Below are 23,189 nucleotides of genomic sequence, written 5' to 3' on the forward strand. Positions count from 1 at the left end.
GTCTGATCAGTATTCCCAGACATGATTTTCCTGCTGGAGTTATGCTTATAATCCAGGGCAGCCTCTTCCCATGAAAAAATTAGGGAGGAAAAAACTATTCTCAACCTTGTTTAGCAAATATACAAGTGGCTTTTCTTCTAATTGATTTCACTTTGAGTCTCTTCCTTATTTGCATAACACAAAGTATGAAATCTATGAAATCTTCATTAGAAGAAGGGCTCAAAACTGGTTGACACAGCCCCAAGGTTTGCACTGTAATCCAAAGGCAGAGGTAGACTGACTTCTCTTCACTCACCTTCCTCTCTCCCTTCCTCCCTCACCTGGGAGAGCAACAGAGGCAGAATTTTTCCCATGTTAATCTGCTGGTTCTCACCCAAAGAATCAGTAGGCACAAGGATTTTGAATTAAGCAAAAGAAGCAGAACACAGATTTGAAAACAAAGAAATGCCCTGACTGTTCATGGGTACAAGAGGGTACTTGGGTAAGTCAATCCTTGCCCTTTCACAGGTCTTTTTTCCTGTGAGAACTGATGTGGCAGATGTTGAGGAGACCCAGAAACTGGAGTGACTTGGTTTGCAGGAATGTCTACTCTGAGGATTCCCTGGGGCTTGGAGAGGGGTGGGAGCCTGATTAGTTCAGAAGGCTCTCCATGCTGTACCTAATCCCGAAGTAGCTCCAGGCAATCCTGGGATATTATGGGCAGGTACAGACAAACCTGGACTTGTTCTACAGGCCAGAGTGCTGGGACAGGAAGGACAGGAGCACGGTGTGGATGGCAGCTGGCTCAGTCATGCCAGATCACTGCATTAACCCAGCATTGAACCCGAGCCCTGCTCCAAAAATACTTGGCTTTGCTCAGTGCTAACACAGGTTTACAGCTTCCCAGAGCTAAGCCTGTAAATCCATACGGGGAGGGACACTCCATAGATTGACAAACTCAGCTCTCTGGCAGTTTGGGAATCCTTTTGCTGCCTTCTGTCTCATGCTGCAGGTGCCTGGGTACTGAAACAGGTTTTGCATAATGCCTCAATTGTGAAGGTAGCCCCAGAAAATTATCAGCTGAGCAACAACAATACAGAGCAACCAAGATTTCACTGTAGTGTTTGCAGGGAACACAGGTTTTAAGGCAAGTCCAAAAGAGCAGCTGTTCTCATCCTGTTACTGCTCAGCTGTGGGGCTGCTGAGCATTCTCTATAACATTATCTGAGCAGGGGCCAGGATATCCAGCAAGATTAATAATAGCTTGTTCCTTGGCTTTTCTGAGCCACAGCTTAATGAAATAAATTGGAATAGATTGAACAGAGTTGGCTAAGTGCCCAACACAAGCCTCGCTGCCACTTGGGGAAGAGTAACAGGCATCAGTATGAGAAGCTACAGGTTTTTGCTGCCAAGGATTTTATTATATCTCTCCTGATTTACAGGGTCAGGCTTGGGAGGTGCCTTACTCTGCAGCTCCATCTCTTGGCAAACATCAGGTACAAAACAGACTGCACAGGCTCTGTGTGCTTCAGGCAGAGATACATGATAAGTTCTTTTCAGTGCAAAATACTCCTCATTTCCTTAGCAATAATGGAGGGACATAACTGTCACCTAAAATAGAAGAGGGAATTCTCTCATGCACTTCCTTCAGTGTTTGTTATGTTGCCCTGGAAACAGTCCCCAAGTCAGAAAATGGCAATTGAGAAAGAAACAGGCATTTGTGGGGAGGTTTTTTAGATTATTTTTTTTAAATACATAATTATATTTTTGAACCAATACTATTTTACAGTAATGAGAAAATATTTATCAATTCCCAAGTAAGCATTTTTATTTAAAAAGAAAATTTGTCATCTTCTTTTCTGACCTGCCAATATGCCTCTTTGATGGCTGATGTAATCATCCAGCTACATTGTTCTCCTTGTTTGTAGGTCAGTATGTCTCAGGGAGAAAAACAAAAAGCAAATAATTAATTTGCCATTAATTATTACTGTTTGCTGCTCCATGGCCTTCTGCAGCCCATTTGACTGATGAGCTGATGGGCACCTGTGCTTTTGAGTGAACTTGAGTGATTTGTCTTGGTTGATGAAGTGTTTTTGCTGTAAGTACAGAATAGACAAGCCAAGCTTTTTTAGACCCACTAATAAACCATGGTAATACCTTGATCTGACCTGGATTAAAAGCATTTTAAATATGTACAATACTAAATGTAGAAGATTACTTGAGTTATCTTGTTACAAACTCAGGCTCTGGGAACGGAGAGGAATAAAATGTGGATACAAAACACTCTTGGGCAGCCAAGTGCAAAAGATTTTTTGCTGAGAAAGTTTGAAAATGAGCAAAGAAATGGGAGAGTGAAGATGGTGGAAAGCAAAAAAAAATTAAGTAAATCAAAGAGGAACTTGGGTGAGATACCAATAAAGCAAGATGCCATCACAGATGAATGCAGCATTTTCAAACAGAAGATGGTGCTTTTTGAGAGGAAGAATATAAACTACATCTTCTGGCTTCTAAATTTAACTGTGAAGAGTAAGAAAAACGCTTGGGTGTCACTGGCATTTTGTCAGAGATGTCTCGTAGTGCTAAAAACAGGAACAGTTAGGAAGGGAAAAAATGGAACAGAGAAGCAATACTGAAAATACTTTTTATTACCCAAACTGAGCACATCATGATCAGTTCTGGACACCTTGAGAAGGACAAAAGAGACATGAAATGAGTTTAGAAATGACAATGAAAACAATTAGAGGCATGAAAATCTTCTAGATGAATAATAAAATCAAACCTGTTCACTTCAGAGAAGGAAAAAGATAAAGGTATTCAGAATTACAAAGAAACTGGGTTCTGCTCATCATTTCCCATCATAAAGGAGCAGAAGGGCATCTGCTGAAAATGAAAGACATAGGATGAAGAACAATCCTTTCCTACAGCAACTGTCTGATGCTATTCCTCTCCACCAGAGACAACTGATACCAGGAGTTAATTTTTACAAATTAAAGAGGAATGGACATTTTAATGGGGAAAAAAAAAGAATATGTCAAGTGCTAAAAGTAAAGATGTGATTTGATTTTAATGGAGGCTACCTTCCAGTATAGGCTGCAGGACATAAAGTGATCTTTGAAGGTGGGCAAGAGCAAACTTTTTCCCCTCCAAGGAAGTTGTATTTAACTATCATGCTCTAGAATTTCTCAGACCTTTTCAGTGACAAACCTGGCACTTTCCACTGTCCCAGAGATGATGCTTTAACAGATGAAGGAGTGGCTGATTATGGAGCAACAGGTCCTGTTCTACTGTACCAGCAAACAGGAAAAATCTGGAAGAGACTAAACGTGGCCACAGGGAGACAAAAAGAGACAGAGTTTGCAGGAGTGCAAAAAATTAAAACCAGACACACAGTTCAGCTCAGTTCCCAAACATCCAGACTTTGCGAAAATAATACTCCCGCTTGGAAACCAGCAGGGGAAAACAGAGACAAGCTCTGGGCAAAATGGTCTTCAGGATTGTCCTGGTTAGGGCAAATTTGGGAGCAAACTTCTGAATGGGGTTCCTCTGGAAAGCAAACTTAAGCTGCCCTTTTCCTCATTGGTTTAGGAGATACAAACATTTTTCAAGAGAAGTGGACAAAACTGTTTATTTAACAAGCAAAGTACTCACAAACAAAAAAAAATAATATTAAATAATGAAATTTTTCCTTGTTCTGAAGAGACAGTAAATTCAGAGGCAGAATCATTTCCATGGGCTGTAGCTCAGCTCACTCCATTTTCCAGAGCTCGGGTCTTACTTTCCGGGGTTTGGGTCGGGTGTCACGGCCACAGTGCAGCCTGGGGGCCCCAGACCATAGTCCTGGTGTTCCAGACTGAACAATAACTGAACAGTTCCAAAGGCCTTCTGGCCTCAGCTAACTAGAAAAAACCTGACTAAGAGCAAAGGAGAGCTCTGTCCCACTGCCTGTGCTGCAGACACCACAGTCCATGAGAAGGAAAACGGGGGAGCCAAGTGCAGTTTCTGCAAACAAACTGCATGCTTCTTCTCCCCCTGTGAGAAACAACTGCTCACTTTGAAAATTTAAAAAGGTTTATTAAACCTTGACATAAATACAACAAAAGGAGTACATAAGGAAAAATTTGCAGCGCTGGGAACTGCTCTTGTGGATATCACATGGCCGGTTCGTCTTCATGATGGATGTTCAGTCTTCTGTACCCCTGGGAGTTGCATCAGCCAACACTGGCCCCTCCCAAAGTCTGTCAGTCAGCTCTTCTTTGCCATTTATCAGTGGAGACTGCTTTCTTGTACATTCATTGGAGTTCAGGTGTTGCCATGCTGCACCCCCAGAGCACCAAGCTTTTCCATTCCCAACTGGCCCATGCAAGGAACACATGTGCAGCCTTCTCTCTACCTGTCCTAGACAACCCCAGCTGTCTGATGGTCACAATATGGAGGGGGAAGGGAACTATGGGGAGAACAGAGAACATCTAAACAACAATAACATAACTGTACATCACTAAAGCTTTTCTTACTATTCACACAATGGTCATCCCTTAATTGCAAGAGCCAATCATCTCATTATCATCTATAACATCCCCTTGCTCTCAGAACCACTCTTGAAGGTGCAGAACTTAACATCCAGCATAAGCAGAACACACAATTTGGGATACAAGCATCATAAAGTCACCCTAGGACAAGGAGAGATTAATAAACTGACACAAGCTGCTGTGTCAAGTGACGACTGGAGATGGTGTTTTTGCTCTAGAGAGGAACAAAGATATCCTGTGTTTTGCTAACTGGTCTCACTTTTACCCCTGGCACTCACACCCACTAACTCATAATTAATTGACAGCTTTCCTGTGGTTTTGCAATCATTGAAACACACTGTAAGAACAGATATATTAATTTCATTAATTTTCTCAGTGACTTGGCTAAAACTAAATGTTTTTTGGCTTTTTTTGAAGATATGAAATAGAGAAATAGGACCAATTTTGGCATAGCTGCTGTATTCCACTTTTTTCAGCTCTGTGTTAAAATTTTCAGTAAGGCCCACTGTGCTGCTCTCAGCCATTACATGGACAAACAGGGATGTTTCACCACTTTTGGAGATTCCAGCCAGGAGTCCCTCTCTCTCTGCTGCCTGTTCAGGAACTCAGGGTGGGCCAAACACCTGGCCTACGAACAAAGATTTGAGAGCAGAAAGAGATGGTGTAACACATACACAATACTCAGTATTTCAGAAATGCCCACCCTCTTCCTTGTTTCAGCATGTTTTCAGAGATGTTCAGTCTCTTCACGAGCAGCAGAGATTCTGAAATGCAACTGCTACTACTTTGTGAATGGCAGTTTCAAACATCAGTTCTGCTCCATGGTTTTTATTGTTGTGCTATTTTTACTTCACTTCTCTCACGTGATCTTCTAATGCAGCATCCTCCCCAGGTAGCATGGTGAATTATGCAGCCACCCTGCTTGAAGGGGTGAACATAACATAAGCTTTTATACAACTAATGGGTAGCATTTTCCAAAAGTCCAGATGAAAAGATTCCCTTGACACCTCTATTCATGCATTATGTGTGTTTCTTTTTGCATAGTGACTTGAAATTTCATGACATAAAAACTCAGTTATTTGCAAGTAGTATTCCTTTCCCTTAAAGAAGGGAATAAAATATTGCTAAAAATTCTTTCTTCTATGGAGGATAAGCTGCTTTTTTTTGAGGGTTGTGCACTCACCCTGAGATTTTCCCCATTTCTGCACGAGAGTTCATCCTCCACTCTCAGCCAGAGGGGAGAGCCAGGCAGAGCAGCAGGGAAAACCAGCCAAGAACAGCCTGGGAAAATTCAGACACCTCTTTCCTTCAGTCCCTAGACACACACTGGCAGAAAGAAATACGAATAAGAACACCATCCATCTGATCTGCTCTTTGATTTTTAATTTTTGTATAGAGGGACTGTTCCAGTACACAGATAATGATCAGAAAGATGATAAGGTTTTGCCATAATCAATACAAGCTTTGAACCAGTACTTAGAATGGTTAGCATTTTAATACAGACAGAAATATTTTGCTCTCCAGCATCAGGCCAGAATATTAACTAGCAGAAATATTTATTCACAGACCTTTCACAATTAGGTTCTCAGTCTGTATAAGACTTCTCAACTCAGAGATAGGTACAAGGATTTCAGTGGGGGAAAAATAAAAGTAAAGCCAAAAGACTTCAAGCAGCTTAGAATGTATAAAACTTTTTGAACAGATGATGAACATCAATGAGACAGAAAAGACAACCTTGTCTACACAACCATCTACAGCTCAAACTCATCTCAAGACAACAGCAGGGTAAAGTCTAAATAGAAAATCAAAAAACTTAGTAAGTCTGATATCTTCAGCCTCTTCACTGGCATCAGGTGCTCTCATATCACCTGGTTCTGCATCCCTCTCCCTGTAAACTGATAGTGTGCTGTCCTAGGAGTACAGAAGTCCAGTTGAGATGGGCAGCTTGAGTTCAAAACGTAACCCAGTGAAGACCAAAGTGATTGTGGCAGAGAATGAGCATGTGTATGAAACCTGAAACAAAAAGCAGAGGAAAGATCCCTTCTGCTGCTGCTCATCCTCAGCAGGCACTGCTGGCACTGCACCCAAAGACTTGGACCTGGCCTTGGATGTACAGGTCACACAGGGCAGGGAGGGAAAAGGAACAACTTTCCTTCCTACTCAAGCCTTTACAAGTAGCAATAACTTCAGCTGGACAACGTTGCATCTGTGTCAATAAATCCAACTTGGCATTAGGATTGTGCATGTGCAGGATGCTTGTGCATCTTGTGAACCAACACTTGAGTGAAACGCCTCTCATCTGAAGAAAAGTAACTCACTTTGGCAAGCCAACTCAATTTGACTTTTCTAAAATCGAAAAATAGGCCAGCTAAGCCAGAATGCAAATTTACAGAGTGATTTGGAGAAATTAAAAACTACTTTTGACAATCAGAAGGAAAATAAGAACAGGGAAAATTATAATGTACCAAGTAAAGCAGAATGTGAGCCATCCATGCTAATGCAGAATTTTTTTCTCATTTGTTTTCCAGGAGTGTCTTCAAAGATATTGAAATTTAGCCTGTACACCCCAGACTGGCAGCAAGAATAACAACAATAATAATAAATAACCGTATTTCAAAATCAAGAGAAAAACTAGGTCTTATAGGTTTTATTCACTGTCTTAATAACTTGTACTTATTAAAATTCATAGTAATTTCAGAGAGATCACAGTGAGATTCATTGAACTTTTAAAATCAGCAACCAGTCAAGTCCTGTGACAATGCTTTAGGCTCATGAAAATGTCTGACAGAAATTTTAAAATGTTCTTGCATTTTTTTCAGTGTTTGTTGCTATCAATCCAAACAAGCATGTGTGCACACATTCATACATGGATACAACTTACAACTTTTTCATAATGATTTCCTTCCTCCCACAAAAAAAAAAAAAAATTAAAAAGAGGTTGTGTTGTTTTACCAATGCAAACTATTTGTAAACTCTGAATTGGTTCATTCCTGATAAAGTGAAAATCATGAAAATCCTGTGGGCCCTCACTTGCTCCTTCACCTTGCTGCACTTTTCATACCCACTGTAGCAAGCCAGCCCCCAGCAAAAGTTCAGAGCCTAGTGACATCCCTGAACCAGGCAAAATCCTCAGCCCTGTGGCTTTGAATGAGTGGGGCAGCCAGGGGAGAGGGAGGGAACAGAGGAAAAACTGCTGTATCACTGTGGAACGCTTGGCACCCCATGGCAGGAAATGAGGCAGCAAAGTCAGCTGCAGTCAAGCCTAATCCTCACTGGCAAGGGGCAGAGAAGCAAAGGGACAGACGAGGAGCAAACAGCAGGGATTTCCCCTCAGCAACAATGATACTTGAAAGCATGCAGACATAAAGTATTTTTGGACTGCCTGGACACTTAGCAGGAGCTGGGGATTATGTGTGTGCAGGAGTTCAGAAGAGGCTGCAAGAGCTTTGGGAAGATCCTAAACTGAGTGCAAAATGCCTAAATCTCTGGTCTGCTGTGAGAGGGAAGCTGCAGTGGTTTATTTTAGCTGGAACAGCTAAACAGCTTCCTGGGACCTCTGCTTGCCACAGTGGCCATCATTGTGGCAATGTTCAAGACACCTGCTGTCTTTACCTCCTGCTTCTCTCCACAAAGGTATAACACAGGCACTTTTATTGTCAATGCTCATGATTATTCTGCCTGTGAAACTCAATGCAAGGGTATCTAAACCCTCTTTCGTGAGCCTCTCAGCTCAAAAGAAATACAAGTGATGGCAAAATACCCCAATTTAAGCTATCAGAAAGGCCTCTATCATTTCTACCTGTACTTTCTGGGGGTCCAAGGACATTGGGCCAAATGTCTGTGATTGATAGGACAGCCCAGCTCCAAAGTCTGTCAGCAAGCAGAACTGACAGGGTCTAACAGAGGAACCCAGAGCAAGGACCCTAAAACATCCACATATTGCCTATTACACTGCAAAGATATCTGCCACCAGCAGGAACTCTGCCCAGATTTGTTAAATAACTCCCTACTGATAAGGATTGCATCAGCTCTCCAGATACAGCTTAATCATGCCAGTGATTTTTTGCTGTCCTTGAAATTCTAAAATACAGAGTGAAAGTGTTTTCCTTTTTTTTTTAAAGCATTGTTAAAAATGAGATTGCCCCATATGTTTTATATTTTCAGTTCATTTGCTGGGACAGAGAATACCTTTGGGCAAAGTCTTTGTTTCCTTAACTTAACTCGGCTGTGCTGCCCATACAGATGAACAGTTTTCAGAAGTAAGGTACAGTTATGTCCAGCAGTAAGTACAGACCACTGTGGAATTTGTGGAATCTGTGGATTCTTTGCCATGTGGATGATGTCTTGCCTTGCGTCATTTTTCAGTTTCAGTATTCTTTGTCCTCAGTTTATGCACTATTTCTCCATTTCTTCAGCCCTCCTTGAACCATCTCACAATTGGGTTTAGGTAGCAACTAAACTGGAAAACTGCTCTGACCATCCCTGCACACCTTGCTGCAAATAATCTCCTCTGTTGAAAAATCTCTCCCCACGGTGGGGGCAGCTTCCCTCTAGCAGCAGTTCATGCAACAGGACTTTGTGAAGGGTCAGAGTATCCTTTGCTCTTCCTCACAAAATCCTAGCTGGATCATGCCACTGTGCATCAAAAAGAAAATGCAGGGTCAAAAGAGCACTCACCTCATGCTGTCCTCCTGACTGAGCGAGGAGGCAGCCCTGTGTGTGGAGGGTGCTGGTCAGACAGAGTGAAGGAGGCAGGGATGGAGCAGGCAGGCCTGCCAAGGGCTTCAGCCATGTCCAGCTGCCTCCCTTTATGTTAACTCTTGCTGCCTCAGAGGGCACGGGAAAAGCTAGCCCTGAGAGGAGCTGGCAATAACAAGGCTGTCCAAAAGGCCACCTTGGAGGGATGGGGCAGGCTCCACCTCGGACCCCTGCCCACCACCAATGCCCCCTCCCCAATACCCTCTGCCCCCACATCCTCCCCCAACCTGCCAAAGGATCCTGTTTTACACATCTTGCTTGTCCATGAGCAGCCTTTCTGATGTCCAAAGCCTCTCTGGCCTCAGAAAAGACTCCTCAAAGTGACTGATAGTGTTGTCACATGCTCCATCTGCTCCCTTGAGCCTGGAAGGGCACTTCCATGACTCTGGGACACTTCAGACTGAGCAGTGGCTGAAACTGAATAGCAATATTCCATCCAAACACCATGTAAAAGACACCTGAATTCAGACCTGGAGTGGATGGGGATCATCAGTCTGCAGAGTTTGGGGGAGGCAGGGGGGAGATGAGGACCAGCAACTGGACCAGGAAAAAGCAAAGATGATCAAGAGGACAAAATAGGGAACATGGGTTTGGACACTGTCAAGACAATGAGGAAAACAACATTCAGAGGAGTGGAACTGGAAAACTGGGACTGGCTGAGTAGTGAAAGCATAAAAGGGCAAAGCATGGGCTGATGTTAGTAGGAAGAGTGATGCATAAATAAAACATGGTACAAGAAGAACAGAAGGCTGGGGAGAACCAGGGATGCAGAGAAAGGCGAGCATGTGGCATCAGAAGAGAGTAAGAGAGGCAAAGCAGCATGCAAAGAAAAAGTAGAAAGATTAAAGGAAAAGCTCTGGGAGCTGAAAGGCATTCAGGGTCTCCTTTTTTAATTTTCTGTCCAGAAATGCCTATGAAAGTTTCTGACAAAGCATCCCAGATCTCCCAAAAGCCCCCAGGCAACCCACAAAGGGCAGCTGGCAGCTGCTCTGTACCACCTTCTTCATTGCATACCTACCACAGGGAGATTGTTCCACAGGGAAATTGACACTTTTGTCCTGGCTGTTAGCATGTCCACACAAATCAATAGTATGATCAATCCACGTTTTCTTTGCTTTTTAGATACCCAGGCTAACAATTGTGTTTCCATCAGCTGCAGCACATAGCATCATGTAACCCCTGTACAGAGACTCTGCATTAGGAGGCATAATCTGACAAGGACTCTGCTCCACTGTCTGAGCTCACTTTGTTTTAGGAGAAGAGATTTCAAATTAAGTATTTGGAGCCAGTGCAACACAAATGTGTTCCTGTGAAATTCAAGCACATGGAAGGAAAATATTTTGATTTTATTCTTCTGGAGGAAAAAAAATCATCATCACACTTCCCAGAATAGTTTCTAGCTAAAAAAAAAACTCATCAATGGACAATTTAATTTTCTTGAAATGGTGCTTTTCCTCTATAAATGAGTAAACTTACTTCATTTTTTTACCTCAAACTTTCTGTTGTTAATCTGTAAAGTACAGTAATGCTACCCCATCAACATTTTGAGGTGTTATGAAAATAAAGCCATGGGAAGCATTCAGTTGCTATAGTAATTAGCATCATAGGAAAAGGCCAATAAGGAAACATAGGACTTTGTCTCCAGAACAGGGTTTAAATCACGCATGAACTGTGTGCTAACCATAAAATCCACATAAAGCAATGAGGAGAAAATAAAAAATACCGAGGCAAAAAACCTGCAAGAATAAATATAACATGCATTGGCATAATTAAAGGCTCTATGGCTCACACATATGCCTCCTTTCTGACATTTCCTGAGAGATTTTTAAGTGACTTGGCAACCAGAAGAATGTTTTTATTAGTTAATGATTTGTGTGTCAAACTCTATTTAATTTGCTTTAAATGAGTAATTTAGTCTCTTGCCCAGATACTTGAGGAAATTATGAAATTTTAAGTTCTTTTTCCATTACAGTAGGTACCTCATAAATATATCTAAACCATACTATATACATATATTTTAAAAGCACTTAGGATAAAGCCTTTAAATTTTTTGTTCCAACCTTTGTTCACAATCTATTTCTTTTGCTCTGAAAGGCTTTCTTTTTGCCACCTTTTTTGTTCCACTCTATATTCAATAAAGAAGAAATGCTTCCTAATCACAAGACATGATGGGTCTTGCTACATTTCCAAACCGTCTTATGCTTGGGTGCTTAAGAGCATCTGGCTTTGTGCTTTGCATCTAACCAACAACGTACCCAGGTGAGCTTCTATTGGGCAGGGACTTAATCCCTGTCATGTTTAATCACTACATTAAAAGATTTAAAGACTAATGTTAAAGGCCATTCATTTTGGGCACCACAGACCTACAGGATGCAGTTGGGAAAAGCCACTCGGTTTGTCCTGACAAAACCTGTTATAAATCTTTGAGAAGAAAAGCCAGGAGAGCTGAGAAGAAAACTCCTTTTCTGTGACACCCCCTCAGTGTGTCTCAGACATCCACCTAGACACCCTGGGACTTCCTGCAAGTTTCACACATGAGGTGTTACTTGCACCATTTACTTAAATAGCTGCACTAAAAGGTTAGCTTTGGCCCACTTCTGTTCTGCACAACACCAATGAGAAAGTTATTAGGTCAGTACTGAAAAATTCCATCCCTAGTCAGTGCAAAACTCTGCAGAGAGGATGACTCATCTGTTACCCAGTACAGAAAATGTGAGGGGGCCATTTTGCGCTCCCTCAGGAATCTGAACCCCAAATATAAAATCTCCTGCTTGGATTCCACACTGTTGCAATACAATTGCTAGCAGCAGTAGTTAGGGAAGTTTCTTCTTGTCCAGTTCACTGAGGTATTAGAAGTCCCTCTTGGAGGTGTGGACTTTGCTACAATTCCCCAAGTGCTGTTAATCTGTGCTTAACTCAGATATCAGGCAGCTGCACATCCAGGTTTGTCCCCTGGGGCCACACGACTCCAATGCTGCATTAACTCCACTGGCTTCCAAATCCACTTCCCTGGTCCACATCCAGGACAAGGCATTTTCAGCCTGGTAATTCATCAGCTTGAGGACCCGGATGCTTACAGATCAACAGAGGCTATCCAAACCACTCACATTATTTTCCCAAGTGAGTGAAAAATAGTATTGTGATAGCAGTACATACAGTACCCTTATAATTGCTTTATCTGCAGATAAAATTTAGTTCTTCATAGACAGCTCTACAGCAATCACTACTATTTTCAGCTACCAGAACCTGGCACAAACGTCCAGGGAACATCTCTCTTTCAATAATCAACTTCTGTCAGCACCTGCAGAGCAAAGACATCCCTCCTTGATGCTTTTCCTGCTGCCCTTTTATCTATGCTGCCTTGACTGAAAACATTTTCACAGCCACAAAGCTAACAATATCACATTTTTTCAAATACCAAGTCAACCCCAAATGCTGAAAAAAAAAATAATTGTAAAACAGCAGACTAGATAGTGATAACCACTGATGTACAATCTACATGATTTAAGAGTCTTATCAGTCAGGTAATTTCTTATGAATACTCATTTAGATTTACAATGTCTCTATATAAACATTTAGCAATTTATTCCAGTTTTCCTCATTTCATTTCAACAGTATATGGACTCATTCAGACCCTTTGTTTAAAAAAAATTAAAAATAAGCATCAGGATAAAAATAAAAATTTTCTTTCCCATAGATGCATGACATCCCAATACAGGTATGTTGTAATACTCCAAAGCAACCTTTTCAAATGTTAGCCTTTATCATACATTTTCCTTCTTTTTTCCTGCATCAGTGTCCCCCCAATAGATATATATTAAAAAAAAAAAAAAAAAGCTAGGGAAAACAAAATACTTTATAGACCAACCACTGCCAGCAAAAGACATTTGAAAATGAGACAAGTCATGATCTCTGTACACAAGAGAATTCTTTGCTCAAGTAGGGCAGGAAAGATTTTTTTGATGTAAATGTAATATAAAATACCTTGCAGTTCAAATACTTCATCATTCACATGACTTACATGTAGTCTGTAATATAAACACCATGAAAAGAAGTCTTCTCTTGTGCTAGATTTATATTTATTTATTTATAATTTAAGGGAGTGGAAACTGAAATATGAGCACAAAGGAATTGTTAATGGGTGTCAGTCTGGGAGGTGGCCTCTCCAGTTCTCACTCACCATAAACGTGTATCTGTGCAAGGAAGATAAGGCACACATGCCCTCTGTGTCTCTGATGACATCTCACCACGTCCTCTGGGGGACAGCATGACAGGTCTTTTCTTCTTCCAAGGTGTCATGGTTTAACCCCTGCCAGCAGCCAAACCCTACACAGCTATTTGCTCACTCCCCCACCAGCAGGACTGCGGAGAGAATCAGAAGTGTAAAAGCCAGAAACCTCACAGGCTGAGATAAAGACAGTTTAATAGGGAAAGCAAAAGCCAAGCATGAAAGCAAAACAAAAGGAGAAATTAGTTCACTGCTTCCCACAGGCAGGCAGGTGTTCAGCCATCTCCAGGACAGCAGGGGTCCATCATGCACACAATGGTGACTTGGGAAGGCATATGCCATCAATCCAAATATTTTTCTGTTCCTCCTTCTTCCCTCCACTTTACATATAAGGAAGGATGTCGTATTGAGTGGAATATGCCTTTGGTCAGTTTGGGTCATCTGTCACAGCTATGTCTTTCCTAATTTTTCCATGGACTCGCAGTCTTCACATCAGCCTGGCAGTAGGAAAAGCAGGAAAGACCTTGGCTCTGTGTAAGCTCTGCTCACCAATAACAAAAACATCTCTATATTAACAACTCTGTGTTTAGCACAAATTGAGAACATAGCCCCATATCTGCCACTGTGAAGAAAATTAACTGTCCCCCAGAAAAAACCAGTACATAAGGAAAGTTCAATATAACAAAGAAAGCCATTGTTCCTTATGTATCCCATACTTGATATATCCCATGTATTATATTGGATTATAATGTATCCCATTTGATCACAATAAAACTGTGGATCAGAACTTCACTTACTATTAAACTTCAGAGATTATGTCTAACCCTGAGTGTTTTTACACTAATTTTGATATTATTTTCATATATTTTAGTTCACAGACTTGGCATATTTTTTCTGAAAGACAATAAAAATTAAAAGGATAAAAAAAGAGATTACTTAGACATGATAGTTAGTTATATCTTAATTAGTTTTGAAGCATATGACATGCTGTATGAAAATACTATTTCCAGCATTACAAGCATTATAGTATTAGAAATAACTCTACAACTTTGATTCCAGTTCATAAATTATTAATAAATATAACTCTTAGCTGAGGACCCTACAAGCAAGCTTTTGAAAAATCTGCAGCTTTGACAGGGAAATCAAGCTGCAGTATCCACTCTTAGACTTTCTCATGCAAATCTTGCTTTTGAGTTCAGTAGGAGCATCTTTATGGATAAGGAAAAAAAAAAAAAAAGTAGTATGGTGATACTTACAACATTTAGGGGCTCATTAATTTGGTTTAAGAGTGAAGAGCTTAACAGTATTTGTAAGCATGGAATGAACCAAAATTGGAAACTAAAGGATATTCCTTCTGGAATGTAACATGCAAGTCTTAGTAACATCAGTTCAGTGTGGGTATTTTAATAAAAAGAAACCTTCCCATCCTACACAATGCATCTTGCCACATGTCCATTTATTCCAAGGGACAGATTCTTCAGCAATTTTCAGCTGTTCACCCCAAGCTGAAGAGGGTAATCTGTGCTTTGAAGGAAAATTTTCCATTCCAACACAGGAGTTTGTGACTGAGTTTCAAAGATGCAATTCTAAGTACTTTGGGTCCAACAGCAAACCAGTTGAAAATGAACTTTTCGTTTTCACCTCCTTTATGCTCAATACAGGTAAGAAACCCTAAATAACAGACAAACTTCCAGTCTTGTTCATACAACAAATTAAAGGAGCTGCAACCCAACAGACCATGCTGTGATGTCCACCATTACAGGACCTGCATTGTTTAAGTGTTTTACACTACCTTGCCTTGTGAGTGCCCATCCAGCTTTAGTATGCCTTTAAGTCTGCAATGACAACAATTTTGATCACTTTAGAAACATGAGATTATATTAATTTTCAATATCCTGTCTGGAATGGTGAGGGTTACTTCTTAAATCAGATGTTACTTGTGAAGAATCATAGAAGCACTCCCCCATTGCTCCCTTCTGCAAAGTGGTGTCAGTTCAGCCTTTCAGGGCACTGAATCACATCTGCTCTGTGGCTTTTAAAAATATTTCTTTCCACAATTGCAAGGCTGTCAAGGAACTTTTAGGCTTACAAAGGAAAACATGACAAGAAGTCACAATTAACATTCATTGTATCTGTTTGAATCTGATTCCCTTGTGCATAAAAAGCTCTATATTTCTTCTTCAATGTCTCCAAACAAAGTGAAGTAGCTTGTTATATTTAAAGTACCTGCAATAAATGACTACAGAAGGTTAGGAAAGAACTAGTACTAAAAAGCCTATCAGATCTTTAGTACACAATAATTTACTCACAACCTTGGTCTTTTCCATGTAAATAAAATAAAATCGGCATTTCACAGTTTACACAGATTTAAAACCAGGCTAAAAAATTACTGTTACATACTTTTCTGAGAGACCAGAGAAAGAGGATCCTGTTTTAAAAGATATTCATTTTTAGTGCAAATGAGGTCTGCATCCAGACAGCTCCAGTCATCATAATTGAAAGAGAAAAGCAGTGGGAGCAGGGATCTCTGAAGCACCTTGGAAAAACTCCAAGGTCTTTGTCCATCCCAAGGGCGAAACATTTCAGTGCTTATTCAAGAAAAACTCACGCATATTTCAAGCCATTTTTCCTCTGTCACATGGGATTTTACCTTCTCAGTGAAAATAGCTATATTTCTTTAGTATGCCAAACAGAAAGATTTATTTTCTAATCTTACAAAATTCAAAATTAAGGAAGCAAAACTGAAAGCAAAAGAACAAATGCAAACAAGACCCCTTACCATAGATCTGTGTTTGGGCAGTAGTTGGATCAATATGAATGGGATAGAAGTTCAATGCTCTGCCAGATCAAACACATATTGAATGCTTTTGCTGGGTACAAAATAGCCTGGGTCTCTTCTGCAATATGGGTATTACCAGTCCAGAATAAGTTCCAGTTTTGGGGTTAAGAGGTGTGACAGGGTCACATGCCAAGTTCACATGGGTCAGATTCAGCCTCCAACACACTCTAGTGGGATCCCAAGCATGAAATTTTATCAATCCTATGCTTGTGTGGAGAGCTCAGCACTGGGGATAGTGGTTGCCTCAAGACACAAACAAATTATCCTACTTTTAACCTCTGGGTTCAAATACAGTTCATACCCTCTTTGATAATAAATTAACATTTTCATCCTCTTCTCTACACTCTTCAATGATCAATGCTTCCTAAACACTTGTCCTTCTTCCTCCTCCTCTGATGTTCCTCGGAAGTATGGCAGCAAGACACAAAGGGCAGGAATTAAACTTCCACCTGATACTAAACCCAGGCAATTCACTGTGACAAGGCACATGAAGCAGCTTCAGCTCTCCATCTTCCTCCCCATCACTCTTTTTTTCCTGAAAGGGGCAGCCAGCCAAGCATCTGATGTTTATACATGGTTGAAGAAATGCTGTGGGTTGTACATTCTGCCTTTAGAGTAAGGTCATACTGCAGGGTAGGTCCTTGTAGCTACAGGAGGTTGAACCAGGTGTGTGGCTGTAGCTGGTGTGATCTGCAGTGGCAACATCTACAGTAAAATGAGTACTGCTGCTGAAGAAAGGAGGGGAGATAGGCTTGTCTTCTAACATCCTCCATCACCGAAGACAAGAGATGTTTGAGCTGTGGCTGGTGCTATTTCTTCTCTAAATAAGGTTGCATCTTCATGCAGACACCCCCTGTGAATGCCCTTTACAAATTAAAACCTCCCCAGACAACAGTAATAGTAAAGCAGCTTATAAAATACTGGGTGGAGAAAGCTGAATATTGATGCTAATTACCTGAGCCTTCAGCTTTTCAATTATGTCATGATGACCTTTTAAAAATCATTTATAGACTGGAAAAAATATGGAGAGCTGGTTGAACCTGATTTCACCAAGGTGCCACTGCAGTACTAATAACCAAACCATACTCAGTATTCAAGGAATGAGCTGTTTAAATAGGAAAGTAATAATGACATTAAAATTCCAAAGAAGAAAAAAAGTCATAAATTGAATTTGTCACTGTGGAGGATAATCCAAGGATAAAGTGAGTTTCTGGCATGACACAAGTTCTCTTGGAAAAATAGAGTGTTTTGTCTCAAAAGCAACACTACAACTAGGCACCACGTGGTCTCTTTTTTAGAAAAACATGTATTTGCACTGGGATTGCTTATGAAATTTTTATATTTTTTTTTAGCCATGGCAGGTTTATAAATGCAGTTGCCTGCATCCTTCCAAGCATTATTAAGCGTGTCACATTAATTGCACAAAGCCATTTTGCTCTGTTCAGCAAATCAGACTTCTATGTATATCTTGGAAAAAAAAAATAGGCATGTGGTCAGAAAAACAGCTGTCAGTCAGGCTCCTCTTCTACAACCAAAACAATGGCTGGCCCAAACCTGCACAGCTATGTAATGTTAGGCAGCTTCAGCTGTGTTGAGTGCTGCAAAGCATACCAAGGTGTCCCCACAAAATCTCTGAGGAAACAAAACCATTGCTCCTAAGCATCTTTCACAGCTACAACTTCTCAAGACTTCTTTCTGAAAACAGATATGTCAGAAGCCAGGGCCAGACTGTGAATGTAGAAAAATAAGTAAAACAGCACAGCAGCAAGTAAAAAGGAAAAAAACACCTCACCATAAACCACAGAATGGTCAAAAAAGGAGCATTTCCAGTTCATGTGCACAGGTGACCAACGGAAATTCCATGAAAACCTGCAGCAACCCACAAACCTCTCAGCCCCTGGAAAGAACTGAAATTGCCTGTATTCTGCTCCATCTACACAAGACTGGAGAACCTAAGTGCAAGGCTTGCAGAAAGATGATACACTGGACTTGGAGAAAAAGAGGTGCATGTGAGCTGCTTCTCCTTTCACCCTATTTCCTTCCAGAGGCCACTGGGCTGGGCAAAGCATTCAGGGAAACGAGACTCTCCCTGACAAGCTTATTTCAGCAAATGAATTGTGAAACCTCCCCCAGCTTACAGGGAGGACCTGAAACAACCTCACTCGACTGAGATAAGGCTTCAGAAACGGGAGCCACTTCAAGATGACACGAACCTTCACATCACAGCTTAACCAAATCATCTATTTGTGTGGAGAAAAGGGAGAACAAGTATGCTTTTCAGGAATCAGAAGTATGCATAGCTCTTCAGAAATGCCTGTATAAAGGGGATTTCTGGAATCTTCCAGTTGCCCAGACTAAGCTCTAACTCCAAACTTCAGTAATTTATTTCATCACTGATGACCTCTTCCCATCCCTTATCTTTTTATCTGCAAAGGGATGCTGAAGCATTTGGCTTGGCTCACAAAGTCTCTGTATGCTTCAGCGCACACCTATCTCCTAAGGGGTTACACTCATAGAGCTTCACTATCTAATTTTCTCTCACATAACTATTTGAAATTAATGCCAAAAAAAGTATTATCAAACCATTTATATTGGGGGTTTTAAATTAAATGAGAACAGAACACACACAGCACTCTGTGTGTGTTTACAAACACAGGAAATTATTTGCTACAAAGTTCTGAAGTGAGATATCAACATTACTAAAATTAATATGCAGTAGACTTGGTTCACAATGGCATTTCTCCAGCATCATAAGTAAATTGTGGATGAGGCTTGGGATTCTATTTTTAAAGCCTTTTTCCTCCTGCTGGGAACCACTGCCTATTCCATACAACCTGTCTATGAGACAAGTTGTATTTGTTTCCTTCAGCAGTTAAAAAAACCCCTGTTTGTTTCCAAATATTCAGATGTTAAAACTAGATTTTCTGCAGGACTTCCACTACATGACCAAGTAATTAGCCGTAATAGTTGATTTTTACTTTTTTACCAAGCTTCAATAATGTAATTACTTCAATAATGTAATTGAAGCATCTCACCAGAGCCTGCTCTGCGAAGGGATCGCTGCAAAAGGCAGTCACACCATTTGTTCCCTTCAGCTGCAGTCCATACCCAGGCCCTAGAGTTGCAGGGATTAGCAAGGAAGCAGGGAGGGAGTGGTGGCCTTTCCACTGGAAGTTCCAGTCACATTTCTACAAATTCAGAGCCTGTTCAGCTAGGCAGATCCAGTTGCTTTCCAGCAGCTGGCTATACCAATGTAAAGTAGCTGAAAGCACTCATGGCAGCAAAAGCATTCCGGTGCCCTAGTATCTCACCACTTCAGAATGTGTAACACACTTAAACGAGGCAGGAAAGTACAATCATCCCCATTGTAACACAAGCAACTGAGGTACATCAATGGCCACAATTAGTCTACTGCTAATCACGCTACCACAAAGTAAAAAAAGAAGCCCCCAACACGGGCTACAAAACCTAAAAGTGATCTAGTATTTCCCCCAAAATGGCAACTTGTCCCCGGCAGAATCAAAACGAAATCCATCATGCAGCTTGGTCACCCGTGCAACACTGCTGTACTGCAATTAGTCTGGGGTATGTTCCTTAATGTATCATTCTTCGCCTGTCCACTGCCAGTGTGATTTGTCCCACATCTCAAAACAGAAGGTGAATCTTTCCACACCTGCATCCTTTTCAGAAAAGTCTCCTTCCCCTGCCTCTGTATTTAGCCAGTGCAATAAATAACCACCAGCATCCAGAGCAGCTTGTTCCATCCTGCACATTTCCTCCATCCGCTGTCATCTGCCCCTTCTTCATAGCTGCGTTGGTTTCTTCAGAAGAAAAGATGTGTGAACCATCTACACTATATTACCTCAGAGCAGAGATGGGTTACGAACTGCTCGTTACTAACATGGGACAAGACCTCAGGATTGCGATCCATGGAAAAAAATGTAATTGATGGTCTCCAATGGGCAAAAAGCTAAACAAGTGTCAGCTACTATTTGGAAACACTGAGGGTTGAAAAACACCATCATCATATAAATCAGTTGTGTCCTATCTTGTATACTGGTCTTTTCTGCTATAAGGAAACAAGAAGCTGCCCCAATATCCTGATAAAAGTTATGGAGACAGCTCCCATGCAATGATTGACTGCCATAAATTCCAGGAAGGTTGTTAGGACTATCACCTCAGTATGCAGGGATAACATTGTGAAGGCCGGAGTTAAACTGGAGTTGAAACAGGTGAGGGATGTGAAGGACATGTAAGAGCATCAGTAGGTACATCAGCAACAAAAAGAGGACTAAGGAAATTGTGGCACTGCTCCTAAATGGGAAAAAGCACTGGTGGTAAGGTATAGAGAACAGAGTACATCAGTGCCATCACTGCTAGCAAGGTGTAGTCTTGGAACTCCCAGATCCTTCTGGAGAGGAGCAAAGCTTGAGGGAGAAAAATGCTGTTCTTGGATGAGGAGCATGCAGTTAGAGACTGCTTAGGTAAACTGGATATATGTAAGCTCATGGGATCAGATGGCAATTGATGACACAAACAGAGCTGGACAATGTCACTGTGAGGCCACCTTCTGCCATCTCTCAATAATCACAGTGTCTGTGAGAGGTCCCCAAGGGCTGCAGCCAAGAAGATCTGAGGTATGGAGATCAAGGAGGATACAGCTGAGCAGCTTCACCTGAAAGTCTGGGAGATTATTTCCAGACACAATAAGATCAAGAACTTCCCACCTGAGAACAGCCAGCATGGATATACCAAAAGCAAATAATGCCTGACCAGCCTGAGTTGAGAAGAGAAGGTTCTGTAGATAAAAAGTGAGCAGAAGCAAGAAGGACTCAGCTTGTGACACGCTGCCCCAAAGCATCCTTACAGTTAAGCAGGAGGTAAGGACTGGACATGTGGGCTCTGCAACAGAGCAAGGGAAAAGTGGCAAGACAGGGCATTTTCCAGATGCAGGTTTTTTCAATATTACTGCTTCTGAGGTAACAGGAAAAATCATGGCACAATAAACTTTGGCCTGAATCTGAAATTTTAATACACGAAAGTTGGCAGGTTTTGCTACTATGTGGGAGAGAGCCTCCAGATGCAGAAGGCTGTGTTCATGCCAGTGATTATTTTTAGATGGTTACCAATGCCCATCTGAACACAGCAATCTATCCTGCTTTCTGACCACACTGAAGTATAAGAATACTTCATTCAGTCTTAGTATTTCAATTATACATCTGCCCACCATGTCTTCTGCGAGCACCAGGACTCTCTGCACTGGTTTGTAATAATGTCATTTGAGTCCGCTGGTCTTACCAGCTATTACCCTGCAACAAACACAATAGGTCTCACAAAACTGTGCCCAAGAAGACATGTCCTCTTAAACACCTATTTCCTAGCCCAGAACTTGGCTTTAGTATCATATTTTTGAGAATTTGTGTTTATGGTTTTACCAGCTTATTCTGGCATTTGAGAACTACTCATATTTCTAGCTTATGCTTTTCAAAACAAAATAAATCAAAACCAAAAAGAATAGAGGATGGAAGCATCTCTATTTAATTGCCTTTATTAAGGGATAATGTAGAAAAGAGTCTGATGTATTTTCCTTTTCTACTTACTCTTTCCCTTCTATGCTTGTAGCTCCATATATTTAATGCTTTAAAAAGTAAATGTCCAAAACAAAAGTAAAATTTTCCAGGCATTGCCCCATTTTAAAATTATTTAATCAAACTGCTTTAAACAGTCACTTGCCAAAACACAACTTTTACTCGCGCTTTTAACATCACACGAAAAGTGTACTTGCAATGCATAGGCCTGGGTGTAGGTAGGGGAAGGAGCAAGAATAACCGAAAAGGACACAAATTCTGCACAGGGCAGAGGGGAAAGCCACGTGTCAGGCAGGGCTGCGCAGCACAATAGGGTGTGTTGCCCACCCTTCGGGTTCCATCCCTGACAGTCCCTGACCCTTCCAGCCCCACCAGCCAGCTCTGCCCTCTGTGCCCCCCAGGCTGCTAGGTTTGAATAACACCAGGCATTTGATGACCTAAATTTACACCGTGCTGGCTCTTTGCCCAGCGCGGCAGGCTGGCACAGCAAGGCTGCCCCCACTCTTTGCCACCTCTGGGTCACCGAGCCCTCGGTGTCCCCGTCCTCGCCCCCCCTGCCTGGGAGGGGCCACACAGGGCAGGGCTGGCCAGGCCTGGCACCGCCTGTCCTCTGGGGCCTGGACTGACTCATGGCTCCAACACAGGCTCCCCTCCAGAGGTCACCCACCGGCCGCTCCCCTTCCACTGCTCCCTTCTGCCCGCCGGCCACGGCTCCCTGCCCAGATTAAACCCGAAAAACCCTGGGCGGGCTGCCATGGGGCCTGCCGGACAGGCTGGACTCTGGTGGGGCTCGGTGGGGACCTGCCCAGGGACTCAGAGCTGGTGGCGGCCACTCTCCTTGCCCTCGGCAGCGATGGCTCCTTGGTGTGCCACCAGTCCCTGCACTGCCCGCCGGCCTCCTGTGTGTGTCCGTGTGTGGGTCAGTGCGTGTGCACCCACGTGTATGCGTTAGTATTTGCAGATGCTTGTGTACACGTATATGTACGCGCGTGTATGTGTGCGTACGTGTAGGTAGTATATATATGTGTGTGCCCAGCCGAACCCGACGGACACCCCCCTGCTCCCTCACACTGCCCCACCCACACCGCACGGCCCGCACTCTGCGCGAGCGCACACGCAGCCCCGAGCCCAGCCCCGCCCCGCCCCGCCCCGCGCGCCCGCCTGGCAGGCGCCCCCACCCCGCGGCCCCGGGCTGCCCTCTTCCAACATGGCGGCCCCCGCCTCGCGCGCGCGGGCGCGCAGGCGCTGTCGCGGCTCCGCTTTTCCGCCGG

The 23,189-nt window shown here is 42.2% G+C and overlaps 1 long non-coding RNA gene across 1 annotated transcript; it reads right to left on the reverse strand.

The window, feature by feature from the left end:
• Positions 1-5,956: 5,956 nt before the first annotated feature.
• LOC141728357 (uncharacterized) lies at positions 5,957-16,047 on the reverse strand. Its single transcript, XR_012579283.1, has 3 exons — positions 15,892-16,047; positions 13,444-13,625; positions 5,957-6,518 (listed from the first exon to the last, which is right to left on the reverse strand). It is a non-coding gene; the product is annotated as an uncharacterized LOC141728357 (long non-coding RNA).
• Between the last annotated feature and the right edge of the window lie 7,142 nt (positions 16,048-23,189).

The sequence above is a fragment of the Zonotrichia albicollis genome, chromosome 2 (genome assembly GCF_047830755.1).
Source record: "Zonotrichia albicollis isolate bZonAlb1 chromosome 2, bZonAlb1.hap1, whole genome shotgun sequence".
Lineage (NCBI taxonomy): Eukaryota > Metazoa > Chordata > Aves > Passeriformes > Passerellidae > Zonotrichia > Zonotrichia albicollis.